The 19,740-nt window shown below is 44.2% G+C and overlaps 1 protein-coding gene across 1 annotated transcript in view; it reads right to left on the bottom strand.

The window, feature by feature from the left end:
- The window catches only part of PHACTR1 (phosphatase and actin regulator 1), a 450,233-nt gene that overhangs the window by 374,473 nt on the left and 56,020 nt on the right, over positions 1-19,740 (bottom strand). The window contains exon 2 of the mRNA XM_064160941.1: positions 7,910-8,047. The gene's annotated coding sequence lies outside the window, so the exon portion shown is untranslated. The remainder of the gene's footprint in view (positions 1-7,909; positions 8,048-19,740) is intronic.

Genomic DNA, 19,740 nt, shown 5'->3' with positions numbered 1-19,740 from the left:
CATGTGAAGTAAAGCACAGTTTCTTTCCCTGCCTCTCATCTTTGCTGTGACTGCAGCAGCCAAAGCAAAGAGGGAACTTTTACTGTTCACTTTGAGAGACAGAGGGAGATGTGCTGAATACAGTAACACAGAGTCCCTCAAGTGCTATGTAAAAATTGCAGACCAAAGAGTGAGCAATGCCTGAATCTGCACTTCTGCTCCATCTTTAAGGATTTACTTTTAAAAATTTAATAGTCCCTGCATACTTCAAAGTGACCTTTTCCCTTACTCCCTCTGAATTTTAGGAATAAATATTATTTGATGAGAAGGGCTGTTAGTGTGGATTCTAGCTTTTCAGGACCAATGTTAACAGCTTTAAACAACCCGTTTAGAGATACTGTTTGATACCAAGTCAGCTGCTTCTCCACTGCATGTTGTACAATAAGCAGAGGTAATCTTGTCCTCCAGTCATGCACTGTCAAAAATGGGGGGATGGGGGGCTAAAGCAGTTGCATCAAACACAGGCTTAAGCAAAGGCAGCCCCCCACTTTAAAAAGCAGATTAAGCATGTGACAGATGCTTTGTGATAATTTATGACTAGTGTGTGCTGACCTGGTTTTTACGACATTGATTGTATGATTATTTGGGTTTGATTTAATTAGAAGACACCAGCAAAGTCAGGCATACTGTCTCTCGGGTCAGTTTGTGATAAAACCTTAGTTCTCAACTCTGTAGAATCTATTTCTGTGCTCCAGTCAAGCTGCTTTAATTTCTTTGGTCACTCTGGAGACTAAAAACACTCCAATGGCTATACCAAGGGGTCCGCAAAGCGATATGCTGAAGAGCCAAGTAGATTGTCATAGAGATTCAGCTGGGGAAGGCTGAAGGGAACTTTTATCACCCTGCCCATGTGCCATGTTGAAAAAATAAAAGATAGTCTGGTAAGATGTAGTACCTAAAGTCACTTCTCCTCACTTTATTTCCTCTGTGTTGCTCACATTATTTTAAGATATTTACATGCTCAGGATAAATTGCAGGTGCCCACAATAAGAGCTTGAGGGATTCCTGAGGTATCACAGCCCTTGACTGTGAGGGTATGTAAATCATACTGTTCTGTAGCAAGTGAAGACACTAACCCATGTGAAGGGGCTGAGCTCAGACACACCAGATGTAGCTAGCTCTAGTTGATATAAATAGCAGCTTAAAGTTTCATGATTAAAATAATCTGCCCCTCACATATGGAAATTTTGAATGCATTCATACATGAAATAATCAACATGAGCTGATTTCCTTGCTGTTGATCTGTTACCATAGATGTCTTGCTATAAACCACCTGGGGAAACCTACACAAGGGCAGGAAGGAGGAACGTATGGTATCTCCAGTTACATCCAAGCCCTCCCACTGTGAAAATGAAGTTCTGCTGTGGCATATCATAACATTTTGAACTCCTGCTCACCTAGACAGGGACCTTTTAGGATGTGATGAGGTTTGACAATCCCTCATAGCTCGGTTTCTGTGTGTAACAGACTATGCATGGGTCAGGAAAGTGGGCACAGGCAAAGAAGAAAATGAAATATATGCCCAGGTAAATTGCTACTTGGTATGCAACTGGGAGGCACACTCAGACTCACAAACCCACAAGTACCTTGGGTCTCACAAGAAAGAGGAAGGCAGTGGAGTACAACACACAGCAAAGATCCCAGCCAATTCAACAGAGTCAGGGTTTCCTTTGGGAACTCTTGATAGTTCTGTTGTTACTTCTCCTGGCTGGTCTTGTCACATCACATTGGCCTGCATGACAATGTTCAGTCTCCCACAGTCAGTGGACATGTAGCCCTTATACAGATCAGAAATTCAACCTTCAGCTTTATCCAGGCTTCTGTGCATGTTGCTGCATTAGTACATGACAAATGGCTCCATTTGAACATGCTCTGCCATCACAGACTGACATCTTACTGCTGACACCGACACACTGCCTTGCCGCTCTGCTCACTCATGAGTTATCCATTTGCTGGGGATAACCTCTCTAAGCCAGTACTTACCCTGACATTTGAAGGATTATTCAGGGCAGCAGGCTGTAGAGGTAAAGTGTTATTAATATCTCCTGCAACATCCAGATCACAGCTGGGCAATTTTTTTGCCTTAAACATCAACTGAGAAAGAATCTATACAGAGGTACAGAAGTGTTTTCCTAAAATCATAGAATGGCTTGGGTGGGAAAGGACTTTTAAAGGTAATCTAGCCCAACCCCCGTGCAGTGAGCAGGGGTGTCTTTAGCTGGATCAGTTTGCTCAGAGGCCAATCAAATCTGACCTTGGATATTTCCAGGGATGGGGCATCTCTGAGTAACCTGCACCAGTATCACACCACCTTCTTCCTTATATCTACTGAAGCAAACATAGAATTATAGAATCAGCCAGGTTGGAAGAGACTTCCAAGATCATCCAGTCCAACCTATCACCCTGCCCTGTCCAACTAGACCATGGCACTAAGTGCCTCATACAGGCTTTTCTTGAACACCTCCAGGGACAGCAACTCCACTACCTTCCTGGGCAGCCCATTCCAATGCCAAATCACTCTCTCTGTGAAGAGCTTCCTCCTAACATCCAGCCTAGACCTCCCCTGGCACAACATGAGACTGTGTTCCCTTGTTCTGTTGCTGGCTGCCTGGCAGAAGAGACCAACTCCCACCTGTCTACAGCCTCCCTTCAGGTAGTTGTAGACAGCAATGAGATCCCCCCTGAGCCTCCTCTTCTCCAGGCTATACAACCCCAGCTCCCTCAGCCTCTCCTCACAGGGCTGTGTTCCAGGACCCTCACCAGCTTTGTCACTCTTCTCTGGACATGTTCCAGTATCTCAACATCTCTCTTGAATTGAGGAGCCCAGAAATGGACACAACACTCAAGGTGTGGCCTGACCAGTGCTGAGTACAGGGGCAGAATAACCTCCCTTGTCCTACTGGCCACTCTGTTCCTGATCCAGGCCAGGATGCCATTGGCTCTCCTGGCCACCTGGGCACACTGCTGGCTCATGTTCAGCTACTATTTACCTGTACCCCCAGGTCCCTCTCTGCCTGGCTGCTCTCCAGCCACTCAGTCCCCAGCCTGTAGCGCTTCTTGGGGTTGTTGTGGCCACAGTGTAGAACCCTGCACTTGGCCTTGTTAAATCTCATCCCATTGGCCTCTGCCCATCCATCCAGCTTGGCAAGGTCTCTCTGCAGCACTCTCCTACCCTCCAGCAGATCAACACCTGCTCCTAGCTTGGTGTCATCTGCAAACTTACTGATGCTGGACTCAATCTCCTGGTCCAGCTAATCAATAAAGATACTGAACAGGACTGTTCCCAGCACTGACCCTTGGGGGACACCACTAGTGAAAACTGCTATGTGGATGTGGCACCATTCACCACCACTCTCTGGGCCCAGACCTCCAGCCAGTTCTTGACTCATATCGGAGTGAATCTGTTGAAGCCATGAGCTACCAGCTGTGCCAGGAGCTTGACATGACAAACCCAAGAAAGTAAAAATGTTGTACTGACATTTTTGATAGTGATGTAACTTGCCTTTCAAGCACAAAACTTTAACGTTTGAAATGACTCAAAATACATTTTAAAATTATTCAGTAAGCTCAGATTGAAAGCACCATTCTGTGTCAGACCAATCAAGACACTTCTTCACAAGTGATTGCTTTCAGTTCTGTGAAAGTTTTTTTTCAATATTCTTCAGCTCAAATAAAAATTACTTCTTTATTTTCCCGTGACTGACAGAAAAATCATGAAACCCTTCTTCACATTCAGATGTAATCACAGAATGTCAGGGGATAGAAGGGACCTCAAAAGATCATCCAGTCCAACCCCCTGCCACAGCAGCATCACCTATACCAGATCACACAGGAACACATCCAGAGGAGTTTTGAATATCTCCAGAGAGGGAGACTCCACAACTCCCCTGGGCAGCCTGTTCCAGTGTTCTGTCAATCTTACAGTGAAAAAAAAATTCCTTGTGTTTCCATGCAACTTCCTATGCCTCAGCTTCCACCCATTGCCCTTTGTCCTGTCATTTGGCATGACTGAGCAGAGCCTGGCTTCATCCTCTGGCCACTTGCCCTTTACATCTTTATAAACATGAATGAGGTCACCTCTCAGTCTCCTCCTCCCCATGCTAAAGAGCCCCATCTCCCCCAAGCTCTCCTTGTAAGGAAGATGTTCCACTCCCTTAATCATCTTTGTGGCTCTACGCTGGACTCTCTCAAGCAGTTCCCCGAGGTCCTTCTTGAACTGAGGGGCTCAGAACTGGACACAATATTCCAGATGCAGCCTCACCAGGACAGAGTAGAGGAGGAGGAGAACCTCTATTGACCTACTAATGGCAGCCCTTCTAATTGATCCCAGAATGGCATTTGTCCTCTTGGCCACAAGAGCACACTGCTGGACTCAGTTTAAAAGAATATTTATACTTGGTCTCAGAATTAAGGGCCTTTAAAGTACCAGTTCAGGTTCTGAACTATGAATGCCAGCTATGCTGAACTACCAAGCTTAGCAAGACCTCTCCAACCCTCCTTTCTTCTCTTCAGCTTTTCTAAAGGGGATTTTTCTTCATTGCTCAGTGGGAAAAGAGGGTGACTGTTTTAGAAATCAGGAGAAGATTCATACCTTTCATAGATGCTGTTCCTGTCTTTTTGATCATCAGAGAAGAGAAAATAAAGCACCATCTGTAAAATGTCTGTGCTTGGAGACAACATGAGTTCTCTTAGGGACCCAAAGGGTACTTCCCCTCCCATCTTCCCAAAGAGATAATTTACTGATCTAAAGACAGAGACACAAGTGAAAAAATAACAGAAACAAGGGAAGAGCCATCGTTCTGCCTCAACACAAGGGGGAACTTCTTTACTGTAAGGGTCACAGAGCACTGGAATAGGCTGCCCAGAGAGGTTGTGTGGTCTCCTTTCCTGGAGACTTTCAAGGCCTGTCTGGATGTGTTCCTCTGTGATCTGTTTTAGATAGTATTGTCCTGCTCTGGCAGGGGGATTGCACTCGGTGATCTCCTTGGCTCCCTTCCAACCCCTGACATCCTGTGAGCCTGTGACCTTACAGGAGGCACCTGAGCAATGAAGTTATTCACTCTTCCCCCTCCTGTCTTGCTTTAGATTATTTATTGATTTCTTGATAAGCAGTGACACACTAAAGTCCAGTTCTTCATTTTTTTCTGTAGTTCAAACACGTTTTGGAACAGATTAAGCTCCATTTGTATATACATATATTAAAAAAATAACACATTTCATTAAAAAAAAAAAAAAGCTCCACTTCAAGCTGCTTCTGTTTTATCCATAGGCATACGCTTCACACATCAGAGGAGCAAAGCTGCACAACCAATGACAAGCGGTTAAGTTAACAAACTCTTAGCATCGCTCCTTTGTTCAGCTCCCATAAATTTCTGCTGCTGGTGGGTGTAAGTCTTTTGAACTTCTTGAAAGCAACAAAGAGGAAAATGAAGAGCAGTGTGCTTTAACCACATGATCTCCTGGGCTGCAGGCAGAGCAGCTTTTGACTTGCAGAGGAGCAATGTGCACATGTCCAAGGACATGCTGGTGGGCAGCTGACAGCATTCCCTGGGGATTCCCTGTTTATTCTTTATTTGTTTAGCACTTTCAATGGGACACTTGTACCCAGAGTATCCAAATGCCTCAGACATCACTTAGTTTACTTTCCTGTTCAGCAAAGAGGGGAAAAAATACCTTGAGCTTTGCTCTGTGAAAGTTGAGATGGACTGGTATGACCAGAGGGATGCTGGAGACTTTGCCTACCCTTCCACAAAAGAGGAATTGCCTTTCTGTAAGAGGTGCTGATTGTATTCCTCATACCCATCCAAGCATCTAAACACCATAGAATCATAGAATAAACCAGGTTGGAAGAGACCTCCAAGATTATCCAGTCCAACCTAGCACCCAGCCCTATCCAGTCAACTAGACCATGGCACCGAATGCCTTATCCAGTCTTTTCTTATGAAATAACAGCTCTCTTGTGAGCTTGTTCACAGAATCATAGGATGCTAGGGGTTGGAAGGGACCCAAAGAGATCATCGAGTCCAACTTCCCTGCCAGAGCAGGACCATACAATCTATCTTAGGTCACAGAGGAACACATTCTCTGTTGTGAGGCATAATCCTTGTCTAATGTCTTGTAACAATACTGGCAAACAGAGTCATAACGAAGTACGTCCAAGCTATTGTGTGGCCAGAAAAAGAAAGGAAACTACCCTTGCTATGACTCCAGGAGAGAAGTTTTTCAATATTTTAGTTTTAAAAAAAATAATTTGGAGAAGGAAGGAAGGAAATTTGAGGGAAGAGGTAGGAAAGTAAGGAAAACCCATTTGCTACTCTTCGTAGACTCACTCCTAGATGTAACAATAAACAGACACCCCTCATTAACTCAACTTCATGTTGCACCCAAGAAATCCTGCTCCAGCTCAGTCAGAAAAGGACACATGACATTTCTCCCACATGTTTGTATAACACACCATGACCTTACTAAATTGTTTAGCTAACAGAATAGGTAAAGTCTGCAGCACCCTGTCCTGCTTCTGCAACAGACTAGCTAAGAGTGAGCTACTCTGCCCAATTGGAGACCATTTTCTTTTCCCATGGGGATCAGGCAGGGCTCTAACCACACCTGAATAACTTTAGTCAGGCTGAGCTCATAGTGCTCCATGGCAGCTGAGAGCCTCCAAAAGGTCAGGGGTTGCTTAGGGGCCAGCTAAGAGAAAAAGTAAACCCAACATATGCTGTACTCATAGTTAGTCTCTTCCCACACATCCCACGTTTTGCACATTTGGTTTCCTGAAGTCAGGAAGAGAAGGAAGGCTTGGCCCTGCACCGCTCCCTGAGGAAAGGCTGCTGCTCTGCCAGCCTGTCTCTGACTCACTGTTGTGACAGTCAGTATTAAAGCTTAGGTAGAATGAAGATCAGTGGAACAGAGGCACTTGAAAACCCTGTTATTTCACCTGTACCTTTGATTTTGAAATAACTCTGCTAATTCAAAAAGTTTTGGCATTTTACCACATCAGCCCCTTGAATGTACTGAGCAGCATTCCAAGATATTGTAACTCTCCTTTTTAAAGTGGATTTAAGCCATTCCAGTCTATCACATAAATCCTTCTTAGTTTGTGGATTATTGACCAGATAGGCCCAAACATCTCCATCTGTCCATTTAAATGAGCACGAACACAGTGACTGTTTATTGCTTTCAATCCTGTCTTTCTAAAGTGCTTTCTTCCTCCGTGTGCCTGAAGTTGGGTGTTTGGGGATAATTGATGCCTGAGTTCTTGTCTAAACTCTTTTAATTAGAGGGCTTTCCACGGCAAACTGCCCACATATAATAGCATAAGCAAGTACTACTGCTACTTGACTTGGGAAATGAAGTTGCTGGCCTAGAGCCAGCACATAGGAGTGAGGTAAAAGTTGGTAGACTAGAGAAACACATAGAAGTGAAAAGGGACTCCCTTTTGCAACGTTGATATGAATCCAGTCTTGGCTAATGAAGCTTTTCTAGCCCTAGAGAAAGTTACTTTCAGATATCTACTTGAAGTGGTTCTCATGAATGAACTAAATTGGTGCTCAAAGGGACATTTGTTGAAGTGAAAACAGGAATTAAGTAGCTCATTACCTGTTGATATGTGTCATGCAGAGAAATACAGAAATTCATTAGTCAGTATTTGTTGGCCAAATCATTTACAAAGACTAAGTTAATCATCTTGATGTGTTGAGTCAAAAAAAATCTGATGGAAGTATTAAAGTGCTATAAAAAGGTTTCTCATGCAAGGAAGCCTGTTCTGCACCACAGGTATTCTACACACAGAGCTATTTCTGCTAAGTGATGAACTGAGAAGGCTGGAGAACAAATACAAAGATGATAGTCTGCAAAGTTTGGCTCCTACCTCAGCCCGATGGATTCCATTGCTCTAGCTTTGTCCTCTTCCTGTGGGTGAGTCACTCCACCAGCAGGTCAGGCCACACTATGCCTGGCTATATCTTCTTGGTGTGCAAGAAGGCTTTGCCTCTGCCATGGCTGGCTTCTGTTTGCAACACAAATTAATGGGAAAGAGACAATTAGCAAATGAGCCCTGAATAATGCTTTGAAAAAAATCCTCTCAGATAATCTGTGATAGCTTTTGTATACATAGAGATGTCTTGGGTCCCACACTCGAAAGAAAGTGTTTCTTTGCTGCTTATACTCTTCGAGGAGATTCCTGGTTTTGATGCAGAGCTAAACATATGAATGCACTGGACACCCAGGCAGTTTTTCAGGGATGGTGAAACTCGTCGAAGTGGGAGAGAATATCTTTGGCAAGCTACAGTTCTTGAAAAGAAATGCCAGATGTTAGGAGCTTCTCAAATCCTGAACTAAGGTCAAACTCTGGGTGAAGCTGTTGCATATGTTTGATTCTACTCTTTCACACAGAATCACAGAAGGTTAGGAGCTGGAAGGGACCTTGAGAAATCATCCGGTCCAACCCCCTTGCCAGAGCAGGATCTCCTATACCAGATCACACAGAAAGGCATCCAGGTGGGTTTTGAATATCTACAGAGGCAGAGACTCCATAACCCCCCTGCTCCAGTGTTCTGTCACCCTCAGTGAAAAAACTTTCCTCCTGTTTCCATAGATCTTCCTATGCTTCAACTACTACCCATTGCCCCTTGTCCTCTCATTGAGCATCACCGACCAGAGCCTGGCTCCATCCTCTTGGCACTCACCCTTTATATATTTATAAACACTAATGAGGTCATATATGAAGGAGTTACTCTGGGTATACTTGCATGAATAGAAACAGCCCAGACCAATTACTGCTCTTCCCCCCCCATTTCTTTAAGCCATCTAGACCCTCTGACTCCTTCTCAGGGTCTTTGACTCACTGTAGTAGATTTACATAACACCAGTGACAAAATGTTGTCTAAAGCAGAACTGCTTGCATTAAATATTTCTTCTCTGGGGTGAAATTGGTAATTACCTTATTCCTTAAATTGACCCTCTTACAGTAGCTAGGTTACAGAATCACAGAACGTTAGGTCTTGGAAGGGACCTTGAATGATCATCTTGTCCAAACCCCCTGCCAGGGCAGGATCACTTAGAGTAGGTCACACAGGAATGTGTCCAGGCAGGTTTTGAATATCTCCAGAGACAGAAACTCTATAACCTCTCTGGGCAGCCTGTTACAGTGTTCCATCACCCTCACAGTGAATTTTTTTTTTCCTTATGTTCACATGGAACTCTCTGTGCTCCAAGCTTGCTCTCATTGCCTCTTGTCCTATCACTGGGCATCATGGAGCAGAGCCTGGCTCCATCCTACTGGCACTCACCCTTTACATATTTATAAACAATGATGAAGTCACCTCTCAGTCTCCTCCTCTCCAACCCAGAGAGACCCAGCTCCCTCAGCCTTTCCTCATAAGGTTTATTGCATCCTTGCTGCTGGACAGTAAGAAATGTGGTGGCTTCTGAAGACAATCCATCTAGGAGCTTGTAGCAGGGAGCCGCATCCTACCTGGCTAAAGCAATTTGAAATTTCATCCTGTCACACAAATTCAAAGCAAAAGTTTGAAGTATTTAGGAAACTTTCACTCTGCTTTCAGCAGCAAACTGAACAGACATTTTTAGGGGTAAGCACATGTGATCCTGACATGCTGGATACTCAGCCTAATGGAAAAAGAGAGTGATACAGATGTTCAGCTGCACCTTGAGCTACTGTTTTAGCAGCAGTTGTGCAATATTGATATGCTTGAAGATACAGAAGATAGTGATAAAGAGCATCTCTGTAACATTAAAAATTAAAGCTCTGCTCTCTGCAAAGTAAACAGAAGGCTGCCTTACATTTGGCGTATAGATTCTCCATCAGCTTTGGGGAGGTACTGAGAAGTTCCAGTGAACACTGGTTTGCTTGATCATAAAATGCCTTTGTTTGGAAGGGCCTTTAGAGATCATCTACCCCAGCCTCCCCACCATGGGCGGGGATGCCTCTCCACTCAGCTGTTAAAGGTCTTATCCAATCTGGCCTTGTACATCCCCAGAGAGGAGGCATCCACAACCTTCCTGGGCACCCCATTCCAGCATCTCACCACACCTCATACTGAAGAACTTCCTAAGCCTACTATCTCTCAGCTTAAAACCATTCCCTCTTGTCCTATTGCTAGACACCCTTATGAAAACTCCCTCTCCAGCCTTCCTGTCAGATCCCTTCAGGTATTGGAAGGTCTTCTCTTCTCCAGGATGAACAACCCCAGCTCCCTCAGCCTATCCTCGTAGCAGAGGTGTTCCAATATTAACTAGGAATTGTATCTTACAGAAGTGGCAGCTAAGCATCTGGTAGAGAATCATCTAGAAAATAGATGTGTGTATATATATTGTATTTTTTATATATATATATATAGAGAGAGAGTAGGTACATATACTAAAACTGCATGTAACAAATTCTGGAACTATAGAATGATTTGGGTAGGAAGGTCCTTTTGAAAGTCATCTAGTCTAACCCCCCTGCAGTTATCAGGGACATCTTCAACTACAGCAGGTTGCTCAGAGCCCAGTCCAACCTAGCCTTAAATGTTTCTAGTGTTGGGGCATTTACTGGGCAACTTCTTATCACCCTCATTGCAAAAGATATTTTTCCTTTTAGCTAGCCTAAATCTCCCCTCTTTTGGTTTAAAACAGTCATCCCTTGTCCTGTCACGACAGGCCCTGGTAAAAGGTTTGTCCCCATCTTTCTACAGATCCCCTTTAAGTACCTAAAGGCCACAGTAACTTCCCCCTACAACCTTCTTTTCTCCAGGCTGACCGACCCCAGCTCTCTCAAACTTTCTTCACAGCAGAGGTGTTCTATCATTTTTGTGACATTCTCTGGAGCTGCTCTAACAGGTCTATATCTTTTCTGTGTTGAGGGCTCCAGAGCTGCACACAGCAATGCAGGTGGGGTCTTTCACAGAGAGCAGAGTTAGAGGGGTAGAGTCCCCTCTTGCCTGCTACCCATGCTGCTGGGGATACAGCTAGGGATATGATTTGCCTTCTGGGCTGCAAGCACACAGTGCAGGCTCTCATACAGCATATATGTTTGTGACAGATTTATGCTTGCTCAAACTTATTGAGATGCTGAAAGTACCCAAAGCTCTTTTGGAAGTGGAGGCTCCCTGTGCACCTCTCCACTGGGGAGTGGAAACACGGCTCAGTAAAGAAAGCTCATCTCCATCACCCTGACTGAACATGAAATTAGAAGGGAACATATCAAATACTCACTGCTCTAATATTTTGGTCAGCAGGAGGAGATTTTGGTGTTGTCAATGGAAGCCATTTGTGAACTGCACTGCTAATGTGGCTGATATTCCATTTGGCAAGTAAAGTAGTTTTCTGAGGTTACATTTGCAATAAAGAGGTTTGTCTAGTTAGGCTATAAAATTGAGCTTATTAATTGGGCACTAAAAAAGCCAGCTTTTGGACAAGGTTTTTTTAGCAGCTAGGACAATAAAGTGGTGCCACTTAGTTTGATAGGCTAATAAAAAGAAGAGGCATATTGTTTAGACTTTATAATTCATGAGGCTGAAATTTAAGAGGCAAGATAGTAGACAATTCTTCATAGGGGACTTCGGTCCTTACACTGATTCATGCTTGCTTTGTTTGAAATCCGGGCAAAATAGACTACAACACAGAAGTCTTACCTCATGAAATGAAGCAATACAAATTCAGGAAGGCACCAGGTTTTGAACTTGATGGTTACAGTCTCACGGCATACTACTAGCAGGGAACAATGGGTGGTAAAAATCTCATTGCCACTTTTAAGCTCTACAGTAGTGATGTCATTTAAAGAGGAGAGATTCATCCTTTGAGAGGCAAACTGCTTTCATCATATGTTCCTTTTTCTGTACAGGGACAACCGGTACCGGCACAGTCAGGTTCTCCAGTGCAGCTGCCACACCTGGCAGTCGGTCTGTAAACACAGAGACCTCCTCTTGCCCCTGAGTGTGCTAAACAGTAACGAGAGGGGCTTGGTAGGCATAGACCCATCCCCAACACATTGCAGTGATTTATATCTCTTGGGAATTTCTGGGCTGATAACGTATTTTCCCAAAATATTTTTCCAGCTTGTCCAGAGTTTACACTTGTTCAGGGGTGAAATTCCAAGAAAGCAGTGGTGACCATTGCTCCAAGCACTTGCCAATAGTCTCCCACACATCTCACCACTCATAATTACCCAGCTTCAGAGTAAATCCCCTGGTGGTATTCTTGGGAAAGGCCTGTGTTACTCTGAGCAAAATCTGGACTATCAATTAGGTGAGATTACATCTAAAGAGACTGGCTGGTGGAATAGACTGATCTCAGATGGTCTCGAAGGAGGAACGTGGCCTGGCTTACGAGGACTTTATTATGTTGCCCTTTGCTCCCTCAGGAGAGGTGGCTGACTGTGAACTCTGTGCAAATAAAGAACAATGCTTGAAGAAAGGATCCTTCTCCTTTTAGCTCTGCAGCAGCAGTAAATGCTGAGAATGATCAAGCTCTTGTTCATCTCTTAAACACCAGAAAACTTCTGTGGCAGAACTGTCATAAAGGTTTATGTTCATGTAGCACCTATAGGACAGCATGCCAGAAGATACTTCTGTGTGCTTCTCTAATAGAAACCATGAGTGAATAATCACTGGCAATATATATGCAAATAGGCTTTCTGAAGCATGTAGCCACAAGACAAAGTTTATCAATCAAGAACAGGAAGGAAACATGAGCAGTCCCCAGAGACTGAGTCCTCCAGGAGTGCATGAAATCAATCTGGCATCCTGTGAGAGACATAAATCCAGTTGCCTACGTCCATCCAAATATTCACCCTCTCACCATGGAGGCATTCTGGAACGGGGATTAAAAGGAGTGTTTCAGCCCTGAAAGAGTCACTTTGCAGTAAGAAGCCAAGGAGCAGCTGATCATTGTTTTATCTGTGCTGAGCAACATGTGTAAGCAAATTGCAGATAATTATGACAAAATACTGTCAACAACATGACAGTCTCCTATCGTGTGCTGGGGCACTTGGCACACAGCACTGCTGAGCTGCATGTTTGTTCCCTTTCTGATGCTTGGTGTTTGTGTTTTTCCTGTTGCTTTGACTCATGCTTTTGATTCAATAAAGGTTTATTACACTGGTATTTTGTACACTGCTTATTGATTTATGCCAGAGGATTGAACTCCAGTAGCCAGAATCTCAGCTTGGTTCATCCTTACTGCAGAAGCTGCTCCCTGCTGGAAGCTCCAGTCTCTAAGGAGAGAAATAAACCTAAGCAGTGATATTCCTCAAAGGAGAGGGATATAGACACTACTGAAGTGGAAGGCACGTGGAGATACCTCCACAGAGGAAAGAAAGATCAGTTTGCTGAGAACTTGCTAGCAATTTTCTACCAGGCTTAGATTTTGACACTCATGTCCTGGACATGCAGGCTAAATCACATGTGCCTTCTCAGGGACTAGTGCTCTGTCCTTGTTTCAACCTTGCCAGCGAGACCCTTTCCGTTGATTTTCACAGCAGATGGCAGAACCTGCGAGATTAAAGGCTGAACTCTCCACATAACGAGAGAAGTGAGGGGGAAAAGGATCTGGAAGTCCTGGTGGATGGAAGGTTGACCATGAGGCAGAAATGTGCTCTGATGGCCAAGAAGGCCAATGCCATTCTAGGGTGTTTAGAAGGGCTGTGGTTAGTAGGTTGAGAAAGGCTCTCCTCCCCCTCTATTTTGCCCTGGTGAGGCCACATCTGGAATACTGTGTCCAGTCTTGGGCTGGAAGGACCTTGAAAGATCATCCAGTCCAACCTCTCTGCAGAGCAGGATCACCTATACCAGATCACACAGAAACACATCCAGGTGAGTTTTGAATATCTCCAGGGAGGGAGACTCCATGACTCTCTTCGGCAGACTGTTCCAGTGTTCTGTCACCCTTAAGGTGAAAAAATTCCTCCTCATATTTCCATGGAACTTCCTCTGCCAGAGCTTCCACCCATTGCCCCTTGTCCTGTCATTGAGCACCCCTGAGCAGAGCCTGGCTCCATCCTCTTGGCACTCACCCTTTACATGTTTATAAACATTAATAAGGTCACCCCTTAGTCTCTTCCTCTCCAAGCAGCACAGCCCCAGCTCCCTCAGTCTCTCCTCATAAGAGAGGTGTTCCATTTCCCTAATTATCTTTGTGGCTCTGTGCTGGACTCTCTCAAGCAGCTCCATGTCCCTCCTGAACTTGGGAGCCCAGAACTGGACACAGTACCCCAGATGCAGCCTCACCAGGGCAGAGCAGAGGGGCAGGAGAACCTCTCTCGACCTACTAGCCACACTCCTTTTAATACACCTCAGAATGGCATTGGCCTCCTGGCCACAAGAGCATACTGCTAGCTCATGTTCAACCTCCTATCGACTAGGACCTCCAGACCCTTTTTTTCCTTCACTGCCTTCCAACAGGTCAGTCCCCAGCCTATACTGATACCTGGAGTTGTTTCCCAGGTGCAAGACTCTACATTTGTCCTTGCTGAATTTCACTACATCTCTTCTTGCCCAACTCTCCTGCCTGTCCAAGTCATGCTGCTAGAGCGAGGGCACACAGACCCTTGTACCCTGCATCTTTAGTTTTGAGGTCAAGCCACTGGAGATCCTCATAGAAATAAAGGAAATATTGCAAAGCAAGGTGACACTCGAGGCATTTAACGCTCACGCAGTGATGCTGTGGAAGGGGAGGACAAAGGCTGCTGCCTCTCCACGAAGGCAATGAGCCCTCTAGAGGCAGCTGCAACCAAAGCAATCCCACACATGATGGTGTGCCTTGGAGGGAGAGATCAGCCTGGTGTCTCAGGCCTTTGCACCTTCTCCCACAGCCCTTCCCTTCATTCCTGTCCTCTGGCACCCATCTCTGGTCCTACAGTAGCCAGGAGATGTCCAGGAGGCAAGAAGGTGCAGCTGGGTACAGACACAGCAGCACTTTCTCTTTCTAAAGACGTGAAAAAAATGATTGCAGGCTGCTTGCCAGTACATTATACTTTGGCCATTAAGCCACCCTCATCCTGCCAGACAATTCAAGAACTGAGGAAAACGACTTCTCTCAGCTACTCAATAATCCTTTCACGGTCAAACTATGTGCCAGGTGAATCTAATCACGCTTAATCTTGGTCCTTGTTAAGAGTCATTAAGTGCAGCATGCATAACCTCCCCTGCCTACTGGGTATCACCAGGCCATTGCCTTCCTCTCAGTGTTTCCCCCATAGCAGTGAGTAAGGGGAAAGAGCAGCAGAAAACTACCAGGGGAGCAGTGCAGGATGACAAGCTGCAGAGCAGATTCAACAGAAAAGGTGATTATTTTCTTACTGTTAATGGATTAGTTGAAAACACAAACTCTTGCCCTTTGTGTCTTGGTGTGAAGGGTTAGAGCTGGGCTAGCCACTAGATGAGTGGCAAAGGGAAGAGAAAGGTAGTAAGGGAGCGAGTCTGATGGTTTAAAAAGGAAAAGCGAGACAGCTTTAACGAGAATAATATCAATACAATGAGATAGATACAAACCAATATTGAACCCAACCCCATGATGGTAATTACATTGCTGTCACCACTGATGATGGGGGCAGGCACAGGGAAGCTCCAGAATGGACTCAGCAGCAGATGGGAACTGGATTCAGGAACACATGGCTTGGGAGGCAAAATGGACAGATTCCTCCTCAGGTGCCAACCACTGAAGAAAAGGCTTGACCCTCATGATGCCTCAGCTTTGTACCAACTATGACAGATGGAATGGAACCTCTTGTTCGTCACCTTAGACTGCAGTAGAGGCTTGACCCTCATGATCTATCGGCTTTATACTGAGTATAACATAGACGGAATGGAATCCCTTGTTGGTCAGTTTAGCATCACTTGTCCTGTCTGCTCCTCCCTGCAGGTGACAATTCTTACTTACCACACCCCAGCATTGGGCACAAGATCTAGCAGTGACCTTACAGCAAGTATAAGCAGTGCCTTTCTAGACACCTGTCCTGGGTAGCAACTAAACATTAGTGTTATCACTGCTAGAGGCAGCCACTGTCTGTGAGCACATTTGATTAGCTTTGGAAAGTGTTGTCACTGAGAAAAGACTGAGCTGAAAAATAAATTCACTGGACAGAACCACTTCTGTTCTGGCTTGAACCAGGACACCTGGAAAGCAGCATATGCTGTGAGTATGCCTGATATTGTGCTGGGCCAGTTTTCCAGGGGCTGAGGGAACAGCAAGGCTGAGTCATCTGTGACTCTGCTCTGGGTAATGAAGGATGTGGGGAGGTCCTGGTGTGCAGCCTCTCCATGACAGGAACCCTGTCCACATGCTGGCTGGGTTTTACTGCTTTTGCTTCGTTTCCAAAGACTTGAAACATATGAAAAGCACCAGTTTACTATAAAGAGAAGTTATTCAGGCTCCAAAAAAAGACAGCATAAAAGGATTTTGCAGTCCCTCTCATGAATATAGCATGGCCTGGCCATGCTGGTCCAGCTTGATTCAAAAAAGTGCCCTGCATCTTTTCCCTGCTTTCTCTTCAAAGCTCTGGGTGATTCTTACCTATCCACTATCAAAACAATGCATCCACAAGGAGAACCATTCCTTTTACTCCCCATTTCTTTCAAGAAACCACCCTGTAAGCACAATATCAAGGGACTCGACACTTTAGCTGCTTACGATGAATATTTGTGGTATTAATTATTTGGTGTTTCTGTTTAAGATACCACAGCAAAATGGTTCCCTCAGTTTCTCTGCTGAAATAGCTAGGACTAGAAGTAGGATTTCCTATGTCTTTACTTTTCCTTACTAGATCTTAATTATAAACCCATTAAAACTCCATACTCTGATTAAGAGACAATGATAATTTGAAAGATGCAGTTCCATTTCCCTGCACCACCACCAGGTTCACTCATCCATCTCGAAAAAGAAAAGAAAAAAAAAAGGAATAAAAAGGAAAGCTATAATGTTACATAGAATTAAAGGAACCTCCCACCACATGGAGGTCTCTCACAGGATATTTGTGGGATGATGGCATGTGTCTTTTCTTCTCGTTTTAATTTGTTGTGAACAGGATTTTTTAAGGTTTGATGGCTGACTTGATTTGAGTCAGAATCTTTATTAGCTAGCCCTCACCTGCCTCCTTTTGAACAGCAAGGAGGGATCATAATCTTGATTTATTTGTTCCCTGTCCAAATGGAGGCAAGTATTAGACCCACATGTTCTCAAAAAGAATGCAAATGTATCCCTTCACTTAATCTCTTTGTTAATATTTGTTTTGGTAAATCAGTAAGATTTTTGGCATCAGGATTTAAGACTACAGCTTGATGCTTGGGCTGATAAGTTAGTGAGGCAGGGGAGGGACTGTTTATTCTTGGCAGTTTGTGACAGAATTGATGAAAAGCCTAAAAAAAGATCTGTTTCTTTTATAAAGATGTTGGTGCTGTGTAAGCAACAGTCCACACATTTCATCTGCTTGTTATGTTGTTGGTCTTTCATGAGCTGCAAACCCCCACTGCTGTAAGCAATAGTAACAGCAATCCCTAGCCCACTAGCACCAGAGCCCTAAATACTTGTCATGTGCATCCTAGTCCTAAACTGGAAAACACAGCAGTGGCTGCTTTTTTTCAGCTTGATTTTAAACTTTCAGCCAACAAAAACCTTTGTTTCCTGCCTGTATTTTGTAACTCTGACTGAGTTAATGCTACCTTAAAGGAGCCAAAAATTAACTTTTGACTTTGTGTCTTTCAAGCTAGAAAACTCTAAAGACTAAGATTATATTTGTCAGGAGAAAGAGCAGAAAATAATATCTGGAATTCTGTCAAGCAAGTCTCTTGCCCCTTGAGAGAGCTCAGCCTTTGGTGACTACAGTTAGGTTGGACACTATCTGAACCAGCCCACTGGGAGGGAAGGAACACAGCTTGGAAACGGCCACTTCATTCTTCTGAAAGTGTTGTGGCACTTTAACCTGTCTTTGGGTGTCATTTTGCAATAGAATAAAGAGCCCTTTTCATTTTTTGTCCTCATGAGAGAGATTAGGTTTGGTGCCTTTGTTTTGGCCGGTATACTGGTAGCCTTTTGGGGCACAGGGAAGGAGTTTTGCTCTTGTCATAGCTGAGTGCTGAGGTTTGAGAGGTTTTGGTTTGATATTTTTCTCTTTTTTTTTCCCCCCCTAGAAAAGCATAGAATATAGAATTGTTTTCATTGGAAGAAACCTTCAAGATCATCAAGACCAACCATTAACCCAGCGCTTCCAGGTCACCACTAAATCATGTTACTCAGCATCACATGTACATATCTTTCACACATCTCAAGGGGTGGTAAACCACACAATATCTTGTTTCAGAACCTGAAAACCCTTTGAGGGAAGATTTTTTTTCCCCTAATATCCAACCTAAGCTTCCCCTGGTGCACCCTGAAACCATTTCATCTTGTCCTATTGCTTGTTACTTGAAAAAAGAGACCTACCCCCACCTTGCTCCATCCTCCTCTCAGATATTTGTAGAGAGCAAGAAGGTCTCCCCTGAACCTCCTTTCCTCTAAGCTCTAGTAAGTAAAGTTTCTAATCTGTGTGACTAAAGCTGGCCGGTGCCCAGCAGAAGGACCTGGTTTCCCGGCAGATCACATTTTAAAGTGAAAGAGTTGCAGTCACAAAGTGTTTTTCTCACACCGAGTTGAACTTGTTTCAACTTGTGTCTGCTGTTTCTTGCCCTTTCAACATGCAGTTCCAAGAAGAGGCTTGTTCAGTATTCGCAGACAGCATGTCTCCCCTTCCCTATCACTCCTTTTGGCTCACCATGCCTCAGCTTCTCCTTATAAATCATCTGTGGCAGCCTCTTTGTTACCTTTGCTAGGTTAACTCCAGAGTGACAACATAGTTCTTGCACTACAGTGGCCGAAAGTGGATATAGCACTCCAGTTGTGGTCTCAAAACTTCAGACTAGTTCTTTGCTCTTGCAAGTGCCAGGATGCTGTTGGCCAAGGGTGCATTACTGGCTCCTGGACCTCTAGACCTTATTTGCAAAGCTGTTTTCCAGCCAGTCAGACCTCTGCCTATCTCACGTGTGGGGTTATTTCTCACCAGAATTTGGCTTAGTGTTTCACTTTGTGTTGAAGTTCATTTCAGCCTTCTCCAGCCTTGTCTCTGGCATACTGACTGCTTTCCTCTTTTGACATACCTGAGAATTTGCAGAAAGCATCTTCATCCTCCCTCATCAAGGCTGCTAGTAAAGATGCTTAACGATACTGGCGCCAGAATGGATCTTTGTGTCACTCTACGGGTAAGTAGCCATTTGGGCCTCAGACCATCCTTGGAACCTGATGGTTCAAATGATTTTCCTTATCCCCTCGTTCAGTCCACCTCTCACCACTTTGTAATCATCATTTCCAGAAGAAGGTGTGGAATAAGTTAGGACTTAAAATAACAATTTGGATTCCGAACAAAATGTTTTCATCACCTTGAGCAACAGACAATTACTTTAATTGTGGTGGCAACTGATGCCAAGAACTTGCCTGGGGAATTATGAAATTGCTGCTGGTTTGCCCAGAAGTCTGCTAAATCACCATGGGAAAATTGAGGATATTGAGGAAAATTGAGAGTTCCTCCTATGGGCTGGCTGTTGGGAGAGACTTATGTAATACCTGTGTCAGACTAAGGCTTGATCTTTGAAACTAATTTTAACATTTGTATTGTATTATTTTTATCTTTTAAAACCATTTTGATACTTTAAAAAACATTATGCTCATTCAAACCAT

The sequence above is a fragment of the Pogoniulus pusillus genome, chromosome 21, assembly GCF_015220805.1.
Source record: "Pogoniulus pusillus isolate bPogPus1 chromosome 21, bPogPus1.pri, whole genome shotgun sequence".
In the NCBI taxonomy this organism is placed as follows: Eukaryota; Metazoa; Chordata; class Aves; order Piciformes; family Lybiidae; genus Pogoniulus; species Pogoniulus pusillus.
Note: the sequence above shows the minus strand (reverse complement) of the source record. Positions and strands in the feature narration are given on the sequence as shown.